This window comes from Colobus angolensis, unplaced genomic scaffold, assembly GCF_000951035.1.
Source record: "Colobus angolensis palliatus isolate OR3802 unplaced genomic scaffold, Cang.pa_1.0 Scaffold125, whole genome shotgun sequence".
Classification (NCBI taxonomy): Eukaryota; Metazoa; Chordata; class Mammalia; order Primates; family Cercopithecidae; genus Colobus; species Colobus angolensis.
In genome coordinates, this window is record NW_012113697.1 from 3,242,128 (window position 1) to 3,261,432 (window position 19,305).

The following is a 19,305-nucleotide window of genomic DNA, read 5'->3' on the forward strand; positions in this document are numbered from 1 at the left end:
GGTCAACTGATATTTACCAAGAGTGCCAAGAATATACTATGGAAAAAAAGAATCTCTTTCATGCATTGTGTTGGGAAAATGAGATATTCACATGGAAAAGAATGAAATCAGAGCACTATCTCATGACACATACAAAAATCAACTAAAGTGGATTGAACACTTAAATATAAGACATGATACATAAAATATTAAAATAAAACATGGGAGGAAATCTTCTAGATGTTGGTCTGGGCAATAATCTCTTCTATAAGACACCAAGAGCACAGGCAAAAGAAAAAAAAAAAAAGCAAAAATAGGTAAGTGGAATTATATTAACTAAAAAGCTTCCGTATAGCTAAGAAAACAATTAGCAGAATGAAAAGGCAACCTGTGGAATGGGAGAAAATATTTGTAGACCATATATCTAATAAGGAGTTAATACCCAAAATATGTAAGGAATTCCTCCAACTCTATAGGAAAAATCCCAATAACTGATTCATGCTTTCTTGAATTGTACTGAGAAAGAAAAATCATGTTTATTAAAATTTTCTTTATGTTTCTTATAGTTTATCTTCATTTATGTTTCAGAGTCCCTCCATAGGCCCCAGCTGGCTATTTTCTCTCTATTCACCTTTAAAAGAGAGTTTTATCTGTATCCTGCATTTGTATAATTGGGGGGTATCCTTTTTGATTTCTCTTATGTGTTAAATGAATTCCTTTGGAATTCTGCAGTCCAGCAGCCTGAGGAGGTGTCCAGTGAACTGCAAGTCAAGAACCTAGATCTGCATCATTTCTCTTCTGCTATGTGAGAAGCTGCCATGCTATCTACCGTATCTGGTCACTACACCCAGGACAAGCTCAGACCCCTTCCTGATGTGTCAGCCTCCTGTGTTTGGACAAGCCGTCCCCTCCCTGCCTGATCTCTGCTTGGCTGCGTGAACAACTGGGAGTCTTGTTTCAGCTGTTTTCCAGTCCCCCAGCAATGGACATTTGCAATCTGAGTCCTACCTAACCTTGGGGTACCATTTGGCCCTGTTGGCCCCTCACTCTCTCCTTGTTGAAACTCTTTCCTTGCTTTCTGGGACTCTGATATTCCTCTGACTTGTCTTCTGTCTTCATGACTATTTTTCTCAGTATCATTTGACAACTTCTCTTGTTCAACCTGACCAGTACATGTTTTCACCTCACAAATCTGTCTTGGTGTTCTTTTTATTCACACACTCTCACAGGGTGACCAACTACTGCAGTTCGTTCAAGCCTGAGAATGTTCGCATGACATACGACTTTCAGTGCCAAAATAGAGACAGTCTCAAAGAAGAATGATTTGCTTACCCTCCCATACAAATCTTTGTTCCATTGGTTTCAAGTACCATTTGGATGTCAAACACTCTAAAATTTATTTTTCGGCCCAGACCTCTCTTCTGATCTCATTTCCAGCTGTGTACTAGACATCTCTGTTTGAATGTTCCCTCTCCCACTCCAAAATATCTTCTACGTTCTCTAACTCAGGATACTTTACAACATTTATCCACTTGTCCTATCCATCACAGGGAAATGATCCCTGACTCTTCCATCTCCCTCAACTCTCACATCCAATTAATCGACAAATTTTAGTGATTTTAATTAGATTGAAAAATGCTTTCATAAATGCCTCTCCATGGTCTCTTACCTAGAATACTGTTACATCTTGTTAAACGGTGTGTAGTCCATAGGATGTTTACGACTCTCCTGGTTCTACTCCATCCAGACGAATGTCGGTATTTCACCTCTCAGCTCCTTGGAGATAGTCATGTACTTTGGCCATAACATATCAGCAGATGTGACGTGGGACACTCTGCTGGGTGACGAGCTGGTGACTGATTTGCTCCATTTTCCTCTCCCTGCTACGGCACATAACAACCCTTCATGGTGGAAACTTGTCAGTCTGCATCCCCGCGTGAGGACGAGGTGGACCAGAATCCATGAAAGATGTGCAGCCTGAGTGAGAAAAACATTTTTATTATTTGAGCCACTGAGATTTGGGGGATATTTATTACCATAGGACAACAAAACTTACACTGGCAAATACATGTGGCCTCTGCAGCTTCCACGTTCGGCTGCTCCAAGCAATTTACCACACAATAACCAGAACAATCTTTCAAATTACATGAAAAATGGATTGGTCAATCCATGTTCAATGATTTCTTATGGAGTTAGGAAATACAATTCTCTTTCTTTCTTTCTTTTCTTTTCTTTTTTTTTTTTTTTTGAGACGGAGTCTCACAGTGTTGCCCAGGCTTGAGTGGTGTGGCATGATCTTAACTCACCACAACCTCCACCTCCCGGTTCAAGCAATTCTGCCTCAGTCTCCCGAGTAGCTGAGATTGCAGGTGCCCGCCACCACACCTGGCTAATTTTCGTATTTTTAGTATAGATGGGGTTTCACCATGTTTGCTAGACTGGTCTTGAACTCCTGACCTCGTGATCTGCACTCCTCAGCCTCCCAGAGTGCTGGGATTACAGGCATGAGCCACTGCGCCCAACTGGAAATACAGTTCTTAATGGAGGCTATCATGCCTTGTCTCTTTCCAGCTTCTCCCTGCTTGCACCTCTCTCTCTCACACTCTTTTGCTCTCCCTCTCTCTGGTTCTCTTTGTTTCAGACATACTGCATTTCTTTCAAATGCTCTACTGCTACATTTTCTTTTACCTCAATACCTTCACAAATGTTTTGTTCATTCCTCCTCACTCACCTTAAGAGCAATTAATTTTCCTTTGAGTGTTCTCCTAAAAGTTACGCTTTCTAGGATTATTTTTGGACCCCAGAATTAAATTAGGCTTATCTGCTGTATGCTTCTGTGGCACTCTGCTATTTTTCATAGTAAAACCCAGTGTGCCTATCATTTACTTTTAAAAATTTCCCACTGTATGCTCCGTGAAGCCAAGGGACTCTGCATACCTTGGTTCTATCCCCAGCATCTGATAGAGTGCCTGGCACATAAGAGCTGACATAAGTATTTGTTAAGTCAATTGAATACATTAACAACAAAAATTCCCATTGCAGTGTCTGTTAACTAAAGTGTGTGCTGTGGGGATGAGACTTTTTCCCGAGGCTGTAGTATTTGGCACTTCTCTGCAATGTATTCCGCTCACACGTGCTGTTGCTGATGCTTGAATGCTATTCCTCTCCTCCCCTACCACACACACGAATTTCGTTTTCCATTTTCTCTGCCCACTGTCTTGCTCTTTGCCTGACTAGTTCCCATCTATCCTTCAGGTCTCAGCTTAAATATAATTTCCTTGGAGAATGTTTCTCACAGTCTCCAGACCACAACAGACTCAGTCTTTTATACTGTCATGATAACAGATTCTTTTTCTTTTTTTATATAACTTTTATTTTGAGTTCAGGGGTACATGCGCAGGTTTGTTACATAAGTAAACTTGTATCATGGAGGTTTGTTGTACAGATTATTTCATCACTCAGTATTAAACCTAGTACCCATTAGTTATTTTTCCTGTTCCTCTCCCTCGTCCCTTCCTCCTCCCTCGTGTAGGCCCCAGTGTGTGTTGTTCCCCTCTATGTATCCATGTTTTTCATCATTTAGCTCCCACTTATAAGTGAGAACATGCTGTACTTGGTTTTCTGTTCCTGCTTTAGTTTACTAAGGATAAGGGCCTCCAGGTCCACCCTTGTTCTTGCTAACGATATGATCTCATTCTTTTTCATGGTTTCATAGTATTCCATTGCATATATGTACCACATTTTCTTTATCCAGTCTACCATCAATAGGCATTTAGGTTGACTCTGTCTTTGCTATTGTGAATCGTGCTGCAATGAACATACATGTGCATGTGTCTTTATGAGAGAATCATTTATATTCCTTTGGGTGTATACCCGGTAATAAGATTGCTGGGTCGAATGGTGTTTCTGGTTTTAGATCTTTGAGGAATCACCACACTGTCTTGTCTTCCACAATGGTTGAACTAATTCATGCTTGCACCCCAGTGTATAAGTGTTCCCTTTCCTCTGCAACTTGACCAGCATTTGTTATTTTTTGACTTTTTAATTATAGGCATTCTGATTGACACTGATGCTTTTCATTGTAACCCTATGAAGTCATTTGGTTTGAGTTACCACTGCTGTCACCATTGATAAAACCAAGCTCACTTCTGCTTTTACCATTGCCCCTAATAGTTACTGACTGTGCACCATGTACTGGGCACTCTTCTATGTCTTGCCTTACACAGATTAGCCACCTGTAGCCTCAGAATGTCATCTTAAAAGAGGATTGATAAGACTTTTGATTTGGAAATCAAATTTGCATTTTTACTTCAGAGCTTACATATTTTAACCAGTATATTTTATTTGGTTAATGCTTTTGACCCATACTGTGATTATTCTCCTTTGAATAACTGAATTTGTTTTATTAACATTTATTGTTATGTTATCTTTGTTTGGCTTCATTTCTGTAGTTTCATTTTGTATCAGTTTTCTGTTTTTACTCATACATTTATTTAAAAAAGTATTTATTGAGCACTGACAGTTATACCAGCTATGATGTTAGATGCTGGGATACAGCAGTGAACAAACTAGAATTTCTGCCTTTGTAGAATTGACTTCTAGTTAGGAGAGGCAAAAAATTACAATAATAACAACAAATAAATATGCAATGGTGGTGGTGAAGTGCTGTGGAAAAAAAATAAAGTAGGAAAATAGGAATAAGGAGCATGGTTATGGGAAGTAGTGCTGCTATTTATTTAGGGAGGTCACTCGGGGAGTTACGCTCATGTTTATTTTAAATGACTTCATTATAAATACTTCCTTTGTTTTCTTTTTTTGCGATGGGTATTTGTTTTGCTGTGTGTGTTTTCCATCTGATACATATGTTCATACAATTGTCTAACCACATGCATATGTCTTTATTTTTATCATCTTCAGACAGTAGCTGTTGATGGTTTCTATGAAAGGTGAGGAAACCAAAGAAATGATACTTTCTTTAGCTTCTCTCCTGCCCACGTCTGTCTGATTTTTTAAAGTTATGGCGTAAGATGGTCCCGTGAGACTCATGAGAATTATGATATGTGAGAAATTCAGATTATGAGACATCTCCTGGCAAGCACATTTATGAGCAACTCAGCCATAGTGAGTGCCATTATGCAGCCACGTTCTCAGTAGTATAGTTTGCACAGGTTTTAGTAAATCCTGGCAGGCCCATGATTTGCTGGTTTGTAGTGGTGATGATCTTGTAAATTATTTGCATCATTTGTACAGATTTTGGGGGTCATTTACTATTTTATTTATTTATTTATTTATTTATTTATTTATTTATTTATTTATTTATTTATTTATCTATTTACTTATTTTGAGATGGAGTCTCACTCTGTCGCCCAGGCTGGAGTGTGGTGGCGCCATCTTGGCTCACTGCAAGCTCCGCCTCCCGGGTTCACGCCATTCTCCTACCTCAGCCTCCCGAGCAGCTGGGACTGCAGGCGCCCACCACCACGCCCGGTTAATTTTTTGTATTTTTAGTACAGACAAAGTTTCACTGTGTTAGCCAGGATGGTCTCAATCTCCTGACCTTGTGATCCGCAGCCTCAGCCTCTCAAAATGCTGAGATTACAGGCGTGAGCCACCGTGCCCAGCCTACTATTTATTTTTAATTTTTAACAATTTTCATGTCTTTAGAAACAGGGTCTCACTCCTCCATCACCCAGGCTAGAGTTCAGTGAGCTGTCGCTCACTGCCACCTTGAACGCCAAGGGCTCAAGAGATCTTCCCGCCTCCCAAAGTACTATGATTATAGGCATGAACCACTGTGCCTGGCCTTATTTTTATTTAAATTAAAGATTCAATTACTCAAATATTGAGGCGATATGTTTTATTTGTAACTGAATGAAGTACAATTATAATTATGTTTTTATTTTGATAATTCACTGTACAAGGAATTTTTTTTTTTTTTGAAATGGAGTCTCTTGTTGCCCAGGCTAGAGTGCAATGGTGCGATCTCAGCTCACCACAACCTCCACCTCCCGGGTTCAAGCAATTCCCCTACCTCAGCCTCCCGAGTAGTTGGGATTACAGGCATGTGCCACCACGCCCAGCTAATTTTGTATTTTCAGTAGAGATGGGATTTCTCCATGTTGGTCAGGCTGGTCCTGAACTCCCGACCTCAGGTGATCCACCTGCCTCAGCCTCCCAAAGTGCTGGGATTACAAGTGTGAGCCACCAGACCCTGCCTACAAGGAATTTTTAAGGAAAAGATCACCCTCCAAATAGAAAATTTCATTATGTTTTCTACTTTTTCAGCATTAAGAAAAATTTATATTGTTTTCTGTGGCTATAGTTTTTGAAATTCTTTAAGTTGGTTTAACGAACATTTTCAATTTTTTTTTCATGTCTTTTCATTTGTCTCTTGGAAATCTCAATTAAGTTATCAGATACTTTGTTTTTTTCCCACAAGGACTTATGGATGCTATGTTTATGTCGTTCCTGCATATTTAAATATGTTCACCTTGCTGTAAAACGTTTGGTCCCATTCCTTAACTGAGGAGTTGCAGACATTGCTTTACAGAACTTTGAACCCAGTTTGACTCTTTCTTTTGCCCTATAGGTAGCTTTTAAAAATGTATGTGTTTATTTTGCTTGGTTATTTATTGAGAGGCTGGGGAGACATACAGAGGAGTTGCTGGATGTTATAGGATACTACCTCTAATCATGGAAGCCAAAAAATTTAATGGCTATGTTTTGGTTGATCAGTTTTTCTTGTGGTTGATCAGTTTTTCTTGGGACACAGTGTGATCTTTCAGTCATAAGACGCGTATCTACCTTTGTTTTATAAAATATCTTCTGTCATATGTTTGGATATTTTATTTCTACTACATTTGTTCAGTTTCCTTTAGGGGGGTTCACAAATTCCATGCATATTTATTCACTATGTCTTATTTTCTCTGTAACTCTTTGGCTTTTCCACATGCTTTGTTCATTTCTTTCTAACTCAGCCTGTCCTTCATGTCTCTCTTTCTCAGCAATATTTATTTTAATTTCAGCATGGCTTTAGCTTAAAATTTTTTTTTCTCTTCTGCATTTTCACCAGATCTCTCTCAGCTCACATTTATTTCTTTGTATTGCCGTATCATGCCTTCTTTGATCCCTATATCTCTTCTTTGAGCTCTGATTTTCGCAGGCACCCTCATCAATTCTTTGACTCTGGATAAATGTTTGTGTGCACTGTTGTTCTGCTTGCAGAGTAATTCTTCTGAGGTCTAGCCTCCATCTGGCTTTTGTTTGGCATGTTTCTTTCTTCCATCCAGTTATATCTATGCATATTTCTCAGGCTGGATCTTTTCTGATTATTACTTATCTCTAAATGGGAGACGTTTCTGCCTGGGTCAAGCATTTGCTAAAAAATTGGAGGAGGAGGAGTACCAGAGGACATTTTACAGGGCACGAGGCACTCTTTCTCAAACTTTGGAGTGGGTTTCTGCTAACAGCTCAATTTCCTCCCACTTTCTCCAAGGAATGACTACATCGATTACCTGTGTGTAATAGGTAGTCGTACTTATGGGACGGGATTTAGTGTGTATCGCATTTCAGTAGATGGTGACTGCCACCTCTCTACCTCGCCATGCAGGCCACTGGCTATTCACAATGATACTGTGTCTGTGTAATTTATCATCCAGCACCGGCTCTCCCTGTCACTAGATAACGTGGAATGGGACTTGCAGATGTTTCCATTGCTCAAGCAGTCCCCACATCCAGACGTTCCAGCAAGGAGCCACTGGCTGGCCTTTTTAAGTTGATGGAACTGACATTTGCAGTACCGTGACGTGGAGTATATTCACTCTTGATATTTGCCACCAATTTGATCCAACTTTCATTTTGTTTAGCAGCTGTATTTTGTAGTTTGTGGTTGCAGATGCTTCTCGGTTTCAAGAGGCTTTTTCTTCTATGTTTTTTCGTTCTTCTTATTGCCTTTATTTGATTTTAGGAAGGAGAATGGGAAAAAATGTTTTTACTCCATTGTTAATTGGACAGCCCAGTATCCTTTTTTTCCCCTCTGTATACTTTCATGGTTTTTCCAACCAGAGCTAGAAATATGAGGGTCATTGCCTCTCATCTGCACATATGTTTCCTCTCTTGTGTATTCTTGCAATGTACTGGCTTTGGACTTGATTCATGCCATTCTTTCATCCCCAAAATATGTATGGAGCCCTGATCAATATTTTGTGATTCTTGCACTCATAAAGTATACAGTCCAGAAGTAGGCAAACATCAACCGACCAAACAAAAACATCCCACAAAATTAATGTAAAATTAGGAACTATACTAAATGATCTAGATGGACTACTCTCCAGTGCAAACTTCTGTGATAATGGAAATCTTCTGTACCTATGTGTTGAATATGGTAGTCACTAACTGCATACGATTATTGAGCACTTTAGATGCACACAATGTGCTGAGAAACTGTATTTCAAATGTCATTTAAATTTAATTAATTTTCATTTGAACACCCACATGCAGGTAGTGACTACTTACTGGACAGTGCAATTCTACAGGGAAAGGACAAGGGGTATGAGATAGAACAGGGAGGAAGTTTAGTTAAGGGTGTTTCACAAGAAAGATGTTATATTTTATTTGAGACATAAAAGGTAAGAAGAGGATATCTAGGTAAAGGATGTGGAAGAACATCACTAGAAACTGAAAGGAAAAAATGCATAGGCCTTGAGGGAGGAGAATACGTGACATGTGCAGGACCTGAAAGAGAACCAGGGAGGGGGCAAATTGATGGAGGGAGAGGGCAGTGTAAAACAAAGTTCATTACCCAATGACATGGTTCAGGCACTCCAAATCCTATAACCCAGCATTAACTTTCAGCTGGGTTATCAGGGTTTGGAATGCCTGAACTCAGATTGAGCTCACACTACCCCAAAATATTTGAACTGTCTTATGGTCTACATGTATGTAAACATGGATTACATGTACAATTAGTTTTGAAATAAAGATATTTCCCCCACACTATGCAGTGTGCTGCTAATGAAAAAAGGTTTAAAATATTGACAGGCTGTATTAGAAAGTAAAAACTTTATAAATAGGGTAAGAAAGAAAGGGGGAGGCTAAGGGATCAACAGTGAACTTCAGAAGGAAAAAGAGATTTGGATTCAGGTCATCTTTTCTCTATTTTTACATTCTCTCCAGTGAGTGGTAGTATCACCTACGTTGTCAAATCAAAACAAGGCAACATTTTACTAAAACGTGATCTGCGCTTTACGTATCCTATTCATTTGCATAGAGGACTTTTAGGGCAAAAAATGATCCTGCCTGATGCTATCCTGGTGTATGCATTTGCCCAAACTCATAGAATGTATGACAGCAAGAGCGAACTCTAATATAAACTATGGACCTGGGTGATAAGGATGTGCCAGTGAAGATTCATCAGCAGTAACCAGTGTGCCACTCCGGTGGAGAACAACAAGGGGTCAGGCTGTGCGTGTATGGACACAAGGATGTATGAGAAATCTTTGTGTTTTCCTCTCGATTTTGTTGTGAACTTAAAACTGCCCTAAAAATAAAGTCTATTGAAAAAACCCAAAACAAACAGAAAAGCCAACTTTACAGGTGATGGATACATTTATTATCTTAATTGTGTAAGATACATTTTGTGATGGTTTTACAGCACATACCTATGTCAAAACTTACCCAATAGTGTACTTTAAATATGGACAGTTTATTATGTTTCAATTATATCTCAATCAAAGTGTTTTTTTGAAAGTGATCTGTCATCAAAATGGGCTTATACATATGTTCATTTATGAGGCTTTCATAAGCTGATCTCTGGATGTAAAGTGATAAAGGCAAGTGAAGATCATGAGGCTCTTGTCCTGTTCAAAATATCTGTGGGCTGCTATGACTTGAGCTGGACAAGGACAGGGAAGAAGGACAAGGAAGAAGCTGTGGTCATCAGCTTGTTTAGCTTTGAGCTTCACAGTAAATTTCAGGCTGGGTTACCAATGCAGAGTTCCAAGGGGCTGGCAGTTATACTTGGGGCCAGATTGAGGGAGGGAATCTAAGAGCCCTGGAAGGACAGGGCTTCTGTCAATGAAGTGTCTGGGTGCCATGACTTACTCTCTCTTGGCTGGGAAGGCCTGGCCTTGAACCCCTATTTCCTGCTCTTTCTACTCCCTCTTCTTCCATTTAACTGAGTGGTTTTTTAAACCAAACTTGGTGCTTGTGAAGCAGGATATTTCCCTGACTCCATTCGTGGGTGGAAACGGGAGTGCATGGGTGCCAGCAGGGGCCAACTCCACTCACTCACTGCTCCACTGCTTGCAGGAGGGGGAGCACAGGTGATCAGGTGCAGGAGCCAGGGTGAGCACTTTTGGGTGCTGGCAAGAATGAACTCCATACTGGCCCCATGGCAGCATCTGGGGGAAGGTGTCCACAACCCCCAAAGCCCAAGAAAAAGTGTTAGAGTACCCTTTTAGCTTTGCCGTCTGCAGACAGCTTAAGTATTAACAGCTCAGTGGAGGGTCAGTGTGACAGCCTTTTGCACCCACACTCGTGGCACCGAGTTCTTGTCCAGCGTCCAGGAGGAATGAGGTCACAAGAACGAATTGAAGGTAGTAAATGCAGGAGATTTTATTGTTGATGACAGTGGCTCTCAGTGGGAAGGGGAGCTGAAAAGGGGATGGAGTGGGAAGGTAATCTTCCCCTGAAATCCAGCTGTCCCTGGCCAGACTCCTGTCTGAAGCTATACCATCAAGCTGTCCCTCTGAAGTCAAGCCACCTGTCTCCAACATCCAACAGTAGTCTCTGATGCCCAACTGCTTCTCCTGTCAGTGCTGGCTGAGCCTGGGGTTTTTTACAGCACAGGATGGGGGTGGGACAGGGCATGGGTGGTCTTGGAAAAGGCAACATTTGAGCAGGAAAACAGGAATGTAAGTTCTCACTTTGGGCCACAGTTCCAGGCTTAAGGATGGGGCCCTCATCAGAGACTGGTCCACTTCTGCCTAGAATTTCCCTGCCTCCTGTCCCTATCACTTGGGCTGTCACTTCTATTGGACTCATTGAGAGTCCTGTTTGTCTCATGTATTCTCTAGATAAACCAATTCCCATTGTAGTAAATACATGATGGGCTTATTGGAGACCAACAGATGGGTGAATGGTTGCATCTTGAATTCCTAGAGGGTGGGAAGTCCCACTCTCAGAAAGCTTCCCAAAATAAGGTATATCCATTCTAAGGTGCTCTAAGCAGCCATTATTAATGATAAAGAAGGTTCAAATATAGTGAAAGAGAAAGAGTTCTCAGATTTCTCCACTTTGACTTCAAGGCAACTCTGTACATCTATTTTTAGTGCATCTAATTTTATAGGGATCAATGGCAGATCCAAACCTTAAACAGGGTTGCAGACAGTTCTAAGGTAGGAAGGAAGAAAGGAGAGAAAAGGATGGTTATGGGGCACAGAAAAGAGGAGAGAGGGAGGGAACAGCTGAAAGAAAGGAAGGGAGGGAGAGAGTCAGATACTAGGTAAGAAAGTGGGGAGATGCCGGGGATGAGAAGAGGAAGAGGCCGTGGGATAGAGGTGGGGATGGAGGTGGGGTGGGACTGGGAGCCAGACAGAAAGAGTGAGCAAGGACACAGGGTGGATTTGAGCTGATTCCTGCTGTCTGGCGTGAACTGCTCCTGTCTGCTGATGATGTGAAGTGGTTGTGGGTTCTTATCTCGGCTCTTTGAACAGCAATCACCTCTGGAGCCACTTAGAACAAATCTTTTCTTGCTTTGAGAAACAGCGATGTGCTTTTGTTTTCAAGCCTTGGAATATAAATTTCAAAGTGCAGGTTTATTTTCTTAAGGAAGTTTGTACATCATAGAAAGAACAGAGACTTTTTTTCAGGATCTCTGCACTGGCAGTTATTATACAAACGATGGTGGACAAATTCCCTGAACTCTGAGGCGCTGCTTCATAATTATTCTTTGAGAGAGGTAGACAGACTGTTCTAGAATGCCTGCAGGCTGTCTGTAATTCAGTATTTTATTTTCAGTGTTCCAAGCCCTGTAGGTACAAACTACATCTAAAATTGGAGGAGCAATTAGGTCTTCATTGTGTTAAAATGATGAAGGCAGAAAGAAGTCTTTTGGGAATAAACCATTCACTGCTCCTGCTCTTCAACCCTCCAAAGGCCACGCCCTCCCCACCATGGCCGGGGGTGTAACTGTCTACACCAAGCTTCTAGGCCCCACCTGCCCAGGGGTTGGGGCTGGGGCTGGGAATTCCCATGTTCTCACAATTAACTGCCAAGTCAGCGTCTCCTAAGCACACACAATTATCACTCTGAAGAAAGAAAAAAAAAAAAGAAAATACTAGCATTCTTCTCTGTAAGTAAGAAATGAAGACACTGTGGAGGGAAAACACCAATATGGAAAAACAAACTTTGTTTTCCTCAGGTTTAATGTATCTCCATATATTAAACAGAAATAAAAAATGTCAGAAGACACTTTCTGCTAGTTCAATTCAATTTTTGGAATTATCCTGACCATAATGACATTCGTCAAACGCAAGGATAGTTTTTGGTTTTAGGCACTAATGCTCACTTTTCATTAAATCTGTCCTTTCTGAATAGGCGATGACATAATGGTCATGAATAACATCATATTGCTCTGCAAATGCAGTTGTTTTTTGTTCAAAGGGATTCTGCTCATTTAAAAACATAAATCGAATGAGTACTTGGCTTCTGTCGGTAGTCTCAGTAAAGTACTACTGATAACACTAATGCAGTTCAGATAATAGTAATCATTTATTGTTTCAATATGTACTGTTTAAACATAACTATGTTTACAGGGTTGAAAGGAAACTTGGAAGCAAAATAATCTTCAAACGTTTGAAATCCAGTTGAAAAGACAAGATAAGATAGGAATTAATTAGTCGGTTAATTAATCAATTAATTCATTTGTGCACCAAATGTTTATTGCCAGACACTTTGTAAAGTAATGTGGATATGAGCAAAAATAGACTTGATCTTTGACCTTGGGAAATCTTTAGTCTAGTGTGGGAGAGAGACAGGAATCAAATAACCATAGCAACAGATATAAAATTAAACTGCGAGAAGGGCCTTAGCCTGTGTTATGAGAGTGTAAACTTGTAATTACTGCCTCATATTTGTGTGAGGGTTTGTAAAACATTAAGGCATGAGAGTAGCCTTTTAACTGTTTCAGATGTGTCACCATGAAGGGGTGAGTTAATTCCTTTAGTAAACAAACATGTATTATTTTTTAAAATGCCTGTGAGATTAGAAGTCTAAGAGGTCATTGGAAAAGCCAGAGTCTGCATTTAGAGCAAAGATTTGAAAGTGAGAGGGCTCAGCATGTCCTCAAGGATCAGTTTTGCAGACGAAGGGGCAAGGCAGCAACATGTGTGGCAAGAGAGGAGAAGGAACGCATGTGTGATGGGGCCAGATTGTCAGAGGCCTTGAAGGCCAGACTCAGCTCTTGTGCCTAGAGTCTAAAAGTTCATGGTTCCCAAATCCAGTGATCTCACATCACTTAGATAATTTTTTTTAAGATACAGATTTCCAGGTTTCAGATTAACCTAGTCCTTCTCAATCTGGGACAAGACACTTGGCAATTGCTTTAAAACGTAGTGGATTGGCCAGGCGCAGTGGCTCACGCCTGTAATCCCAGCACTTTGGGAGGCCGAGGTGGGCAGATCACAAGGTCAGGAGATCGAGACCATCCTGGTCAGCATGGTGAAAACTCGTCTCTACTAAAAATACAAAAATTAGTTGGGTGTGGTGGTGCACGCCTGTACTCCCAGCTACTCAGGAGGCTAAGGCACGAGAATCACTTGAACCCAGGAGGTGGAGGTTGCAGTGAGCTGAGATTGCACCACTGCACTCCAACCTGGCGACAGAGTGAGACCCTGTCTCAAAAAATAAAATAAAATAAAATACAGTGGATTGTAGAAAATTTGAGCTGTAATAAGGCCAAAAGATGAGAAGACAGCTGCCACTGACAACAAAGTTGTTGCTGACAGTGAGGGCAGGCCACACCACACAGTCCGGGTGTGGAAGCATCTCGATCGGTCAGGAGTCGGGGGAGTGGGGACTGTGGGCAAGAAGCTTTCTTGTGGTTCTTGCAGCCAGGAACAGTTGAGGCAGAGTAAGCAGATTCATGATCGGCTAGTTTGGATAATTTCAGTGACTCTGGGGCACAGGGCTGTCCCTAGTTGTCTGGACCCTGGCCCTGGGGTTATCAGGGCAGGTGGAGAGTGGCTTGCAGTGTGACAGCCCAATAGAGAAGGTGGTTGTTGTGTGGGCTCCGGATGGGTTGGTTTGTATTTGAAAATCATATTTACAGACGAGTTGTTTATTATCCCTAGGAACTGGCTAACTCTGAGAAGAGCAGCCTTCCAGGGTGAGCAAGGCTCCAGGTATCAAAGCTTCACAATACAGAAAATAAAAGACGTGATTAATATCACAATTTCTGGGAATATTTTTGGTTGTTACAACTAGTGGGGGAGCTACAGACCCCTAATGAGTGGAGGCCAGGACACTGCTAAACATCCCATCAGACACAGAGCAGACCCTGCCATGAGGAATTGTGTAGCCCCTAGTCTCAATAGCTTGAAAGTTGAGAAACCCTGAAAATTTGCAAAGTCCCCAAAGACAACCCAGGAATCTATATAATTTTGGAACTCCTGAGAAGATTCAGAAGATGACTTGATTTGGGGATCATTGGTGTAGACAGTTGGGAGCCACTGAAGGGTTTTGAGCAAGAAAGTGGTTTGGGGTTAAAGTTTCCAGAAAAAAAAGTCAGATGTATTGATGCAGTGAATATACAAGAACATGAATGAAAAAGAGTGACATCAACTTCAGGGCCACACAAACTCTGGGGCAGGAAGAAAAAGAATGGGATCAGTAGGGTGACAAATGAGGTTTCAACTTCATCTTTAAAATTTTGCTTCTTAATTAGAGATTCAAAGCAGATTTGGATAAATGTTATCATTTAATGATGTTGGAGATTGGGTACGTGGATAATTATGATATTATTTTTAATACCACTGAATCTTTGAAAATTCCTGTAATAAACACTTTAAAAAGTCGTGCATATGGGACATCTATCATTGACAAAAGAGGAGATAAAGAAGTTGAAAGTCCACAGACTGGTGGGAGAAAAACATATTTTCTCATCAGAAAACTCATTCCATCTTTACACAATTCTGACTGCAGGAAAGATACAGCTTTTCTGTATTTCAGTATATGGAGAAGGCTACAATTATCCCCAAGTACTGTTCAATTTCTGAGTCTTCTGTGTTCCATGGTCCTCACTACGGAACTTCTCATACGGGTGGCCTAGTCCGTGAGACAGGAACTCTGTCTTATTTTCATTGCATCTACATAGCTTAGCACAGTTCTTAGTCAATAGAAGACACGTAATATATATTTATTGAACATCTAATATCTCGTTCTAAAGTGGTAGGGTTGCAGACTGCATTCTTGGATGTTTTACCTAAGAAACGGAACGTTCAGGCCGGGCGTGGTGGCTCATGCCTGTAATCCCAGCACTTTGAGAGGCTAAAGTGGGTGGATCATGAGGTCAGGAGATTGAGACTATCCTGTTTAACACGATCAAACCCTGTCTCTATTTTAAAAAATACAAAAAATTAGCTGGGCGTGGTGGCGGGCGCCTGTAGTCCCAGCTACACGGGAGGCTGAGGCAGGAGAATGGTATGAACCCAGGAGGTGGAGCTTGCAGTGAGCCGAGATTGTACCACTGCACTCCAGCCTGGGCGACAAAGCAAGACTCCGTCTCAGAAAAAAAATAAAATAAAAGAAAGAAAGAAAGAAATGGAATGTTCTACTGCCTTTCTCCCCTGAAAATGTTGAATCCCATTAATGGGCAAAATTTCTGTGTATTCTCAGAATGACAGATTCTGAGAGTGAGTGGTACATGACATTTTGTATAAGAAATGTCTGTTTTGAAAGAAATAACCATCTACCCTTTAATCATGTAGTGTCAAGGGATACCTTTCTATGACTGCAATTTTTCCTCACAGGACATAATGTATGAAAAGTGCTTTGCAAATGTTATATGAATCTAAGGTGGTAGTTGCGAGTCTACGCTCACGTATCCCAGAGCATGTATCATGGTTGTAATTTCACACAGTAGTTTGAGCAATAATTTGATTTGAGTCTGCCTTTCCTTCTAGAATGTAAGCCCTTTAGGTTTGCTCATGGCAGCATCCATTACACTTAGCACAGGGCCTGAGGAAGTAAAGTAGACTTAACAAGAAAGAACCAGGAAAAGCATATGAAAAATAGAAAGGATGAGAGCAGATGTTAAGAAGAATGCCTAAAATAAAATATATAACAATAAAGACTATCGTCTTGAATTATAATTCTGAAATTTCAATTTGTTTTAAAAATTCAATGCCATGCCTGTAATCCCAGCACTTTGGGAGGCCCAGATGGGCAGATCGCCTGAGGTGAGGAGTTCGAGACCAGCCTGGCCAACATGGTGAAACCCCGTCTCTACTAAAAATACAAAAAAGTAGCTGGGCATGGTGGCAGGCACCTGTAATCCCAGCTACTTGGGAGGCTGAGGCAGGAGAATCACTTGAATCCAGGAGGCAGAGGTTGCAGTGAGCTGAGATTGCTCCACTGCACTCCAGCTTGGGTGACAGAGCAAGACTCCGTCTCAAAAAGAAAATTGAATGCATGCTTTTCATGAAATTATTAGTCGGTACTCATTGAGCATTTTCTATATGTCAAATACTACATTATTTGTTTTTATTGTGTTATTCTATTTAATCTTTTGAAACAACTATTAGAAGCATGTATTAATGTTATTTTTCTTTAAAGAAAACACATCTTAATCAAAATGACGCAGAAAAGTTAAAAGTAACATTGATAGTTAAAGCCTTACTCATAAACACTCAAAGAAAGATGGGTGCAAATATTTATATTGGATCAAAATGCAAGGCACAAAATGTTACTTTAAAAAAGGGAGTCATATTTCAAAAGGCGCACTTCACTATGAAAATATAACTCATACACATAACTGAACAACATCACCTCAAAGTACACGAAGAACACCAATTAAAAATACAAGGAGAAATGTATAGAAACCCAATAAAATAATTTACCACTCTTGGTTTCTAAAAGATACAAAAAGTCACAAATAATGAAGATTATAATGAATTTAAGAAAGCTAACGAAAGTACTATAATAGACATTGGTAGTACAGACTTGAGCCCCAAAAATGGAATTCATTTTATTTAAAAATATACATTAAACATTAATATAAACTGGATCACATATTTATTTACAAAATAAACCTTAATATATTTCCCAGAGCAGAAATTTTATAATAGCAGGATCTAAACATACTGTAGTAAAAATAAATATAAATTACTGATGCCAGTTTAAATGAAACAAACCCAAACTCATAAAATGAAGACAATGTCCTAAATAAATAGCTTTTCTAACTATAAGAGGAAAAACTATAATTCAGAATCACTTTGAAAATATTGATGAGAAGGCTGCTTATGAAAAACTATGCAACATTGCCACAGTTGCACTCATGGGCAATTGCACAGTTTTAAATATCTTATTATTAATAAGAAAAGGTGAATATTAAATAAGTATTTAACTAAGATATGAGAAAAGAATGGCATAATATGTGCTTTAGGAAAGGAGGAAAGAGAAAATGGAGAAAGAAGTAGAAATTCATTGGCAAAGAAGAAAGTCTTAAAATTTATTTTAAAAATCTGAGATCTGGACCTTTGTAGTACCATATCTGAACCAATAATATAAACAAACTTTACAAGTCTAACTAAAAATAAAAAAGAAAACACAAATATACAAAATTAGGTACAAGAGAATGATGCTATAGATAAGAAAGAGTGTAAAAGCACTGCTAGAGAATTACTGAGTGCTGCTCTGTCCCAATAAACCTGAAAATCTCAATGAAAGGGATGATTTTCTAGGAAAATATAAATGACCAAAATTGACTCAGGGTGGAGCAGTAAACCTGAATAGAAAAAAATAACTGAGGAAGACATTGAAAGTGTTGTCAAAGGCTTACCTCCAAAAATGGCTCTGGCTCAAATGTTTTTATGAACAGCGTTTTTCCAAGTTGAAAGAACAGATCATCCTTCTGCTCTATAAAACTGAGAGGATAGACGATCCAAAGCTTCCTCATTGGTTTTATGAAGCTATCCTAACTCTGGCTCTAAAATGACAGCACTAGCACCAGAGAGGGAAAACACAAACTATCTTCCCATTTGTATAATCAGAAAGAAGATAGAAAGAAGCTGAATCTGATACTATGTCAAAAACATCATGTCTCGTGGCCAAGTTGCATTTTTTTCTAAAGAAAGAAAATTAGGAGAGCTACTATTAAAATATATAACATAAATAGGCCAGAGAAAAATATTCTATAATCACCATAATAAAAAATATATTAGATAAAAATCAAATATTAATATTAGAAAATTGGGAAAAAGGCAATTCTTGACATGAGATACAAAATCTATTTATTGTAAACCACTGAAGATTATATGCAATGGTGAAACAACAGAAGAGTTTCACAGAAGCGTCAGATACGTATCTTCCATCACTACGATTATGCAACATTTCTTGGAAGTTCCAGTCAAGGCAATAAAACAAACAATTCTAACAAGAAGGGTCGTCAATGGCGAAAAGACAACATTGTCATTTTCAGGTGATATATGATGTTTTTTCATTTTTTTCCCTTGGAAAATCAAGATAGGCAGTAAAAATCTATTCAGACTAGTGAGTTACACAGAAAGTTGGCTAAAAACAAAGTAAACAAGAACCAGCCACCACAACAAAAGCCACAATAACTCTTTTAGACATTTCAAAAACCAAAGAGCATTTTTTAAAGAAAAGAGATTTTATTCAAGAAAGTATACATAATAACTAGGAACAAGCTAAAAAGTCAGGATCTGTGTTAAAAAATGCTCCAAGATATTATCAAGATATATTAAAATGGCACAAAAGTGAAATAAATTTTATTACTAGAAGGAAAGACATTGGTTATAAATGTATTTATTTCCTAAATAATATGTAAGTTTAAGATATTTCCCAATTAATTTCCTAATTATGTTATTTTGTAACTCGAAAAAGTGATTTTGAGGAGTATTAAAAAACATAGAGGAATGAAGATGGGTAATTGCAGGATTTAAAAGAAGAATTCTGTAGAGACACTGCTAACATGTTTATAAAATTGCAATAATCGGCCGGGCGCGGTGGCTCAAGCCTGTAATCCCAGCACTTTGGGAGGCCGAGGCGGGCGGATCACAAGGTCAGGAGATCCAGACCATCCTGGCT

General features: G+C 39.6%; 1 long non-coding RNA gene across 2 annotated transcripts in view; it reads right to left on the bottom strand.

Annotated features, from left to right (window-relative positions):
* Positions 1-19,305, bottom strand: part of LOC105505413 — an 87,714-nt gene that overhangs the window by 45,007 nt on the left and 23,402 nt on the right. The window contains exons 2-3 of one of the 2 annotated variants that reach the window (XR_001000741.1): positions 7,768-7,929; positions 1,649-1,956 (exon numbers count right to left, since the gene is read on the bottom strand). This is a non-coding gene — a long non-coding RNA (uncharacterized LOC105505413). The remainder of the gene's footprint in view (positions 1-1,648; positions 1,957-7,767; positions 7,930-19,305) is intronic. The other variant, XR_001000740.1, reaches the window with a different exon arrangement.